The sequence below is a fragment of the Micromys minutus genome (genome assembly GCF_963924665.1).
Source record: "Micromys minutus genome assembly, chromosome: 26".
NCBI lineage: Eukaryota > Metazoa > Chordata > Mammalia > Rodentia > Muridae > Micromys > Micromys minutus.
Genome location: NC_137961.1, coordinates 7,505,190 through 7,514,581, shown reverse-complemented (window position 1 = coordinate 7,514,581; position 9,392 = coordinate 7,505,190). Strand labels below are relative to the sequence as shown.

At 40.5% G+C, this 9,392-nt stretch overlaps 1 pseudogene across 1 annotated transcript; it reads left to right on the top strand.

Annotated features, from left to right (window-relative positions):
- The first annotated feature begins 3,028 nt into the window (after positions 1-3,028).
- On the top strand, positions 3,029-8,532 carry LOC308437408 (small ribosomal subunit protein eS27-like; annotated as a pseudogene). The gene is made up of 2 exons: positions 3,029-3,062; positions 8,144-8,532. The product of its transcript is annotated as a small ribosomal subunit protein eS27-like (transcript).
- The last annotated feature ends 860 nt before the right edge of the window (positions 8,533-9,392 follow it).

The following is a 9,392-nucleotide window of genomic DNA, read 5'->3' as shown; positions in this document are numbered from 1 at the left end:
AACTTGTAACTGGTACAGAAATTGGATTGATACTAAAACCTCCCTAGCAAGCAAAGGCCAGTGCCCAGATGCTCCTGACGCATTCTACCAAACATTTGGTAAGTATCCAACACTAGTAGTCTTCAGAATCTGCCAAACACTAATGCCACAAGAACACTTTCAGTTTATCTCAAGTGGCTGACATCACCTTTAAGTCAAAGCCAGAGAGTACAAATGGTAAAACTGACCAATAGGTTCCTGACCAAGGCCACCACCAGCACCTCCACAAAAGAGCTTCGAACCAATCCAGAAACAAAATAAGAGAAATTATATCCCCCAGATGCCAGAGTAATTTGATACATGAAAATCAATTTGTTTGCTAAGACAACATTAATAAAGAATAATAAATTACATGGTTGTCTTAGTAACTGTAAAGACAAGGTGACAGAATGCAGTCCATGTTTATGACAAACCTCAACAAACTAAGAACTGGAGGAAAAATTCTTCAACATAAAAGAGACGCTGGTTAAAAATCCTGGAATCTTTTGATTAAATACCAAGAGGGAAGAAGGGTGTCAGTTCTCGACACTTCTGTTTAACATAGTGCTGGAAGTGAAAGGCATCCAAATTGGAAAGGAAGAAATCAATTATCCCGCTGGCAGAACACACCGTTTTATACATATTAGAAATATTCTCTTTAAAAAACAGAACTAATGAATGGATTCCATAAAGTTGTAGCCCAAAACACATCAGAATAACAAAAACCAGTTATGTTTCTAAACACTAAGAATGAACTATCCAAAAAGAAAATTAAGAAAACAATTTTCACAATAGCAAGAAGAGTATGGTGCTCTGCTAAGCAAAAGATCTCACCGAGCCCAAAACATTGATGCTGACATGTCCACGCTCTGTGGATGGGAAAAGTCAGTCTTGTTAGAAGGTCAGTTCAATCCACTGACTGCATAAGTTTCCCTAAGACTTATGGGGGGAGAGGTCTTTGGAGACAGAGTTTCTCTGTGTAACCCTGGCTATCCTGGAACTCACTTTGTAGACCAGGATGACCTTGAACTCAGAGATTTGCTTGCCACTTCCTCCCAAGAGCTAGAATTAAAGGCATGAACCACCACTGCACAAGAAGACTTTTTTTAAGTACAAAAAAAAAAAAAAAAAATCTTGTGAAAATACCATAGACTAGTAACAGCCAAGCCAATCCTGAGACAGACAAAGAGAAGGGAGGGAGCCACAGCCCGTTCTGATTCCAGCCTTAATGTGAGCCTATGGTAACAATGCCAGGATGTTTCTTACAGACATGTAGGTAGACCTGTGGAGCAAAATCCAACAGTAAAAAAAAAAATCTCACCTACAGCAAACTGACCTTTCACAGGGGTGATTAGACTGTGTAACTGGGAAAGAGAGTGTCTTAGAGATAAATCCTCCTGGGACATGGTTCATATGAATGTAAAAGAAGGAAACCCAACCCTCACACTGTATACAAACATCATCTCTAAATAAATTGAAGTACCAAATGTAACTGAAACTTCAAAGCACTGGGAGAAAGGCATTGGTCTTGGCCTTAGTTTTCATGAATATGACCCTGAAAGTACAGGCAATAAAAACAAAAATTAACAAGCTTTTGCAAGTCGAAGAAAATAACAAAAGGAAAAGTCGACCTTTGAAGTGACGGGATGCATTTCATGCAAGAAGTAACTGTAAATGGCCTGGTTTGGAAATGGGCTAATGACTGAACAGACATTTCTCCAAAGAGATGTTCATATATCCAGTAAAACGATCAAAATGTCTTCGCTGGTCCTGAATTCGCCACTGAAGAAAGACGAGTGAATGAAAACCATGAGGATGCATCCGGCCACATCTGCCAGGATACCTATTAATTCTTAAAAGACAAAGAGAATACATATTGGCAAGAATGAGGAAAGTCAGAATCTTACACGTGCATACAAAATAGTATGGCTGCTAAGGAATCTGATGTATAGAATTTATTTTTAAAAATTCGTGCCAGATTTCATGGGAAAGCTCACCAAGAAGAGTACTTGCGCCTACAGTAAGTAAAGCTCTAGACTCAGTTCCCGACACTGAACAGCCTCTGCTTCCCAGCACAGCACGGTGGTACTCTCTGCAGTCCCAGTGCCAGGGAAGCAAGAAGACACTAAGTCCCATCCTGGTGCAGGCTATGTGGCAAGATTCAGGCAAGTTCCAGGCCAGCCTGGGGTACATAGTGAAGCCTTGTCTCAAACACAACAAAACGAAGAAGAGTTACTGTAATATCCAGCAGCTCTATTTCTAGTTACACAGTACGCCCACACCCAAAGGAACTGAAATTACAGCTTTGAAAATGCACCTGCCCTTCCAAGCTCGTTAGAGAATTATTCACATCAGCAAGACGTGAGAACAATCTAAAGAGGTCAGCCACAGAAAGGTCAGTGCGACATGACTCCAGTTACAGAATATCTGGAATAGTCAAATTCATGAAATTCTGTTTGAATAGTAGCAACTATGGGCTTTGAGGCAGCCATGAAGTTCAGTTAAGTGAGCAGAGTATGTCCTAGGGGGGCTGCCGTACAGAGCACTGTCACGTTGCCAACACTGTATCTGACACTTGAAATTTGTTAAAATGGTATGTTTCCTGTTGAGTATCTGTACCATGGCAGAATTATTCTCTCTCAAAAACAAACATTTTTTTTTTCCGAATTGCAAAATGACCGAAGAGCCCCCTCTCGTGGCTAGTACAAGCAGCTGCTCCTTCTTCATAACTACACAGTTCTCGTTTTACAAGGAAAAGGGTCCAATTCCAAAAGCACAACCGCCTCCCATAGTGTGCGTCTTGGGAAAGCCTCTCCAAGCCCAGCTCACCGCTTACCAACTCAAACCGCTTAACCATTACTCCCCAGGCCCTCCTCTGGCTCCAACAAGCAATGCCTGTCTGGGCTGCAGTCCTAGGCTCTCTAGCATTTCCCCAGAACGCAGTGGCCGCTTTATGCCATTAATTGCGAAGCTGGATAAATGATCTCTCATCATTTCATAAATGTCAGCGATGGATTTCATATTGTCTGTGGACCCTTTGTGTGGTATGAGATACCATTGAAGATGACACCCAGCACCATGATTTGTGACAATCACCTTAGAACAGCACCATGGGTGGAAGCAAGCTCTTCCTCAAACTTGCCTCTAGTTCTCTGGAGAGTAGCTGCTTTCCTTGTTCAGACAGGCAGATTTCAAATGCATAACTGGGGGTGGGGGGCTCAGTGTTTGAATAGAAAACCTTAACCTAGGGCTTTCAGATGGTAAAGATGCCTGCTACACTAGCCTGGAGACCCAAGTTCAATCCCTGAAACCAACTTGAAGGTGAGCAGGGAAAAACTGACTTCACATATCCTCCAGCCTCCAGACAAATGCCATGTCACCCCAGCAAAAAAAAAAAAAAAAAAAAAAAAAAAAAAAAGCCCAGGACCAGATGAAGGTTTAGTGCAGAATTTGATCAGGCCTTCATAGAAGACATAATACAAACAGTCTCCAAACTATTCCAGAAATTAGAAACGGAAGGAACACGACACAATTCCTTCTATGAAGCCACAATTATGCTCAGACCTAAACCACAAAAAGGCCCAACATGAAAAATAACTTCCATTTTCCTTATGAATATAGATGCAAAAATACTAAATAAAATTCTCACAAACCGAATCCAAGAACACATCAAAATGATTATTCATTATCAATAAGTATGCTTCATCCCAGGGACTCAGGGATGGTTTGATATATAGAAATCCATCAATGTAATCCACTATATAAACAAACTCAAAGAAAAAAACTATACGATCATCTCATTAGATGCTGAGAAAGAATTTGGCACAATTTAACATCCTTTAATGTTAAAAGGCTTGGAAAGATCAAGAATTCAAGGTACATACCTAGAGATAGTAAAAGCAATATACAGCAAACCAGTAGCCAACATCAAACTAAATAGTGAGAAACTTGAAGCAATCCCACTATCAGGAACTAGACAAGGCTGCCCACTTTTCACCTACCTATTCAATACAGTACTGGAAGTCCTGGCCAGAGCAATTAGACAACAAAAGGAAGTCAAAGAGACACAAGTCAGAAAAAATTAAGTCAAAATATCACTATTGGCAGATGATATGATAGTATACTTAAGTGACCCCAAAAATTCCAAAGAACTCTCAAACTTGATAAACAACTTCAAAGTGGCTAAATACAAAATTAACTCAAACAAATCAGTAGCCTATCTCTGTTCAAAGGATAAACAGGCTATGAAAGAAATTAAGGAAACACACTTCACAATAGTCACAAATAATATAAAATACCTTGTTGTGACTCTAACCAAGCAAGTAAAAGATCTGTATGACAAGAACTTCAAGTCTCTGAAGAAAGAAACTGAAGAAGATCTCGGAAAATGGAAAGATATCCCATGCTCATGGATTGGAAGAATCAACATAGTAAGAATGGCCATCTTGCCAAAAAATAATTTACAGATTCAACACACTCCCCATCAAAATTCAAACTCAATTTTTCATAGTGTTCGAAAGAGCAAAATTTTCAAATTCATTTGAAATAACCAAAAACCCAGGATAGCAAAAACCATTCTCAACAATAAAAGAACTTCTGGGGAAATCACCATCCTGGGCCTCTATATTACAAAGCAATAGTAATAAAAACTGTATGGTATTGGTACAGAGACAGGAAGGTAGATGAATGGAATAGAAATGAAGACCCAGAAATTAACCCACACACCTATGGTCACATGATCTTTGACAAAGGAGCTAAAACCATCCAGTGGAAAAAAGATAGCATTTTCAACAAAGGGTGCTGGTCCAATTGGCAGACAGCATGTAGAAGAATGCAAATTAATTCATTTTTCTCTCCATATACAAAGCTCAAGTCCAAGTGGATTAAGGATCTGCCTCAATCCAGATACACGCAAACTAATAGAAGAGAAACTAAAAAATAGAAGAGCCTCAAACACATGGGCTCTTGGGAAATTTTTCTGAACAGAACACTAATGGCCTATGCTCTAAAATCAAGAATAGCCGAATGGGACCTCACAGAACTGCAAAGCTTCTGTAAGGCAAAGGACACTGTCATTAGGACAAAACAGAAACCAAAAGATTGGGGAAAAGATCTTTGCCAATCCTACATTCGATAGAAGACTAATATCCAATATATACAAAGAACTCAAGAAGTTAGACTGCAGAGAATCAAATAACCCTATTAGAAATAGGCTACAGAGATAAACAAAGAATTCTCAACTGAGGAATGTCAAATGACTGAGAAGCACCTAAAGAAATGTTCAATATCCTTAGTAATCATGGAAATACAAATCAAAAACAACCCTGTGATTTCACCTCACACCAGTCAGAATAGCTAAATACAAAACAGATGACATCAGATGCTGACTAGCATGTGGAAAAAGAACAACACTCCCCCATTGTTGGTGGGATTGAATGCTGGTACAGCCATTCTGGAAATCAGTCTGGTGGATCCTCAGAAAATCAGACATAGTTCTACCTGAGGACCCAGCTATACCACTCCTGGGCATACACCCAAAAGATGCTCCAAAATCTAACAAGGACACATTCTCCACCATGTTTATAGCAGCCTTATTTATAATATCCAGAAACTGGAAAGAACTCAGATGTTCTTCACCAAATGAATGGATACAGAAATTGTGGTACATTTACACAGTGGAGTACTACTCAACTATTAAAAACAATGACTTAATGAAATTCTTAGGCAAAGATAACTGGAAAAAAACATCCTTAGTGAGGTAGCCCAATCACTCACACACACACAAACCAACAACATGCACACATGGTATGCACTAGCTGATAAATGGATATTTGCCAAAAAGCTTGGAATACCCAAGAAACAATTCATGGACCACATGAAGCTCAAGCTCAAGAAGAAAAACAAAAGTGCAGATGCTTCAGACCATCTTAAAAGGGGGAACAAAAATACTCACAGGAGGAAATACAGAGACAAATTATGAAGTAGAAACTGAAGCAAAGGCTATCCGGAGACTGCCCCACCTGGTAATCCAGCCCATATACAGCCATCAAACCCAAACAATATTGCTGATGCCAAGAAGTACATGCTGACAGGAGCCTGATATATCTGTCTCCTGAGAGGCTCTGCCAGATCATGACAAACACAGAGGCAGATGCTCATAGCCAACCATTGAACTAAGAAAGGGTCCCCAGTGGAGGAGTTAGAGAAAGAATTGAAGGAGTTGAAGGGGTTTGCAACCCTATAAGAGCAACAATACCAATCAACCAGAACTCCCAGGGATTAAACCACTATCTAAAGAGTAGAAATGAATGGACCTATGGCTCCAGCTGCATATGCAGCCGAGAATGGCCTTGTTGGGCATCAATGGGAAGCGAAGCCCTTGGTCCTTGTAAGGCTTGATGGTTCATTGTAGGGGAATGTCAGGGCAGTGAGGTGGAAGGGCATTGTGGGTGAGGGGCACTCTCATAGAAGCAGGGTGAGGCAAGTTGGGATAGGGGGTTTATGGAGGGGAAACTTGAAAAGGGCATAGCATTTGAGATATAAAATATATCTGATAAAAACTGAATTAAATTAAAATTTTAAAAAGAATTAAGGTTACATTTGTGAAACATAATAAATTTTAAAAATATAAATTCACTATGTGCTGTAACACTTACAACACCTACCCAGTGTGGTAATGCACACCATTAATTCTACCATTTGGGAGGCTGAGGTAGGCAGATCGCTGTAAATCCAAAGCCAGCCTGGTATAGTGAGACCGCATGAAATAGAAAAACTTCTATATGGTGAAGAACATGGTCAATAGGTCAAAATGGAAGCCTACAGATTTTCACCATCTCCATATCAGAGGGCTAATTTCCAAGATATATAAAGAGTTTAAGAGTCTAGACAGCAACAAAGCAATTAATCTAATTAAATTGCACACAGATCTAAACCGAGGACTCTCAAAAGAAGGGAATCTCAAATGGCCAAGAAGCACTTGAAGAAACATTCAACATTCTTAGATATGAGAGAAATGTAAATCAACACTGCTCTGATATTACACCTGTCAGAATGGCTCAGATAAAAACCAGCTCATACTGACAAGGATGTGTAGCAAGGGGATCACTTCTCCATTGCTGGTAGGAATGGACTTGTACAGCCACTTTGGAAATCAATATAGTGATTTCTCAGAAAACTTGGAATTGATCTACCTCAAGACCCAGCTTTATCACTCTTGGGCATATACCCAAGGGATGCTCCATCTTACTACAAGGACACCAGCTCAACTATGTTCATAACAGCTGTATTTGTAATACCCAGAGCCTGGAAATAACCTAGATGTCCCTCAATTGAAGAATGAATAACGAAAATGTGGTCCATTTACACTTTGTATTACTTAGCCTTTAAGAGAAAAAAAATCATGAAATTTGCCCACAAATGGATAGAACTAGAAAATATCATCTTGGGTGAGGTAACCTTGACCCTGCATTACAAATATGGAATGTACGCACTCATAAGTGGATATTAGCTGTAAAGTAAAGGATAAACATGTGACAAGCCGGAAACCCAGAGAGGCTAAGTAACAAGCAGGGCTCTGTGGGTATGTGTGAATCTCCCAGGGAAGGAGAAAGAGAATAGATATCTTAGTCAGGGTTTCTATTTCTACACAAAACATCATGCCCTAAAAGTGAATTGGGGAGGAAAGGGTTTTTATTCAGCTTACCCTCCCACATTGCTGTTCTTCACCAAAGGAAGTCAGGTCAGGAAAACACAGGGCAGAAAATTGGAGGCAGGAGCGGATGCAGAGGACACAGAGAGGTGCTACTTACTGGCTTGCTCAGCCTGCTTTCTTATAGAACCAGGTCTACCAGCCCAGGGATGGCACCGCCCACAATGGGTGGGGCCAGGGATGGCACCACCCACAATGGACTGGGCCCTCCCCCCTTGATCACTAGTTGAGAAAATGCCTTACAGCTGGATCTCATGGAGGCATTTCCTCAACAGAGGATCCTTTCTCTGTGATAATTCCAGCTTATGTCAAGCTCACAGACAAAAACAGCCAGTACGACTGGCTCCTTGTCAACTTGACACACAAACACGTCACTATTAAGCCTCAATCCTTATTTTCTTATTCATCCTTAAGATCTAAATAACTTTAAAAGCTCCACAATCTTTGCAATTTCTTACATTATTAAAATTGCAATCTCTGAATTGCTGTCAGGGGCTCGAAAGCAAGTGCCTCGTCTTAGAGATCTAACACAGCTGTGCTTCTGGAGCCGTGGCCTAGCTAGAGACCTACTATACCCTTCCTTGGAAGAGGAAAAGAAAAACACGTAAGAAGAAATGGCTGATTCAGAGCCCAAATTCTTACTTCACGGATGAGAAATGTCCAGGTTGCTACAAGATTACTACAGTTTTCATCCAGGCCCAGACAGTGCTTCTTTGTGTGGGTTGTTCAACTGTGTTATGTGAGCCCATTGGAGGAAAACCAGGCTCACAGAAGACTGTTCATTTAGAAGAAAGCAACACTAATTATCTATAAAAGTTCCTAAATTTGTGTTTTTCACAGAAAGCCTTATCAACTTCAGTTACTCTACCAAGACAATGTTTGATTTTTATAAAGTCTACAACAATAATCTATTTTGGTGTCAGTTTTTCAATAAAGTTTTAATTATGGACAAAAAAAGTTCACTCCCCTTAAAATATCCAATCTCTTTTGAAATTCAAATACTTTTTGCAATTCAAAGCCTCTTAACTGTGGGCTCCACTAAGATACTTACTTCAAGAAGGAAAAATATCAGGGCACGGTCACAATCAAAAGCAAAATAAAATTCTAACCGTCAAATGTCTGGGATCCACTCACGATCATCTAGGCTTCTCCAAGAGCTTGGGTCACTTCTCCAGCTCTGCCCTTTGTAGCACACACCTTGTCTCTTAGGCTCCAGCTGCCTGTACTTCACCGCTGCTGTTTTTGGTGGTCCTCTCATGGTACTGACATCTCCAAAACACGGCCGTCTTCTGCTACAACTGGACTGCACTTGCACAAGTAGCCTCTCATAGGCTTTCTTCAGGGTGCAAACAACTTCCCTTCAGTCCTGGACCTTCAACTGCCACAAGGCTGCTCTGTCACCAATGGCCTCTCCTGGCCTCTGAGTGCCAAGCATCAGCTGCTACCCCGTCAGGTTTCAAAACCAGTACCACCTTGGTGACTCTTATACATTACTAAGTCTGTCTGCCAATATGAGGTACGACTCTGGCTGCCTCAAACAGAGCTTCACTGTGTTCTCAGGAAACACTTCCCAGAAGATTTCACCCTAGTGATGCTGGTCTCTTCTTAATCATTGCTAATTTCTTAGCTCCAGCTGATCAGTATGAATCATCTCAGTAAGGCA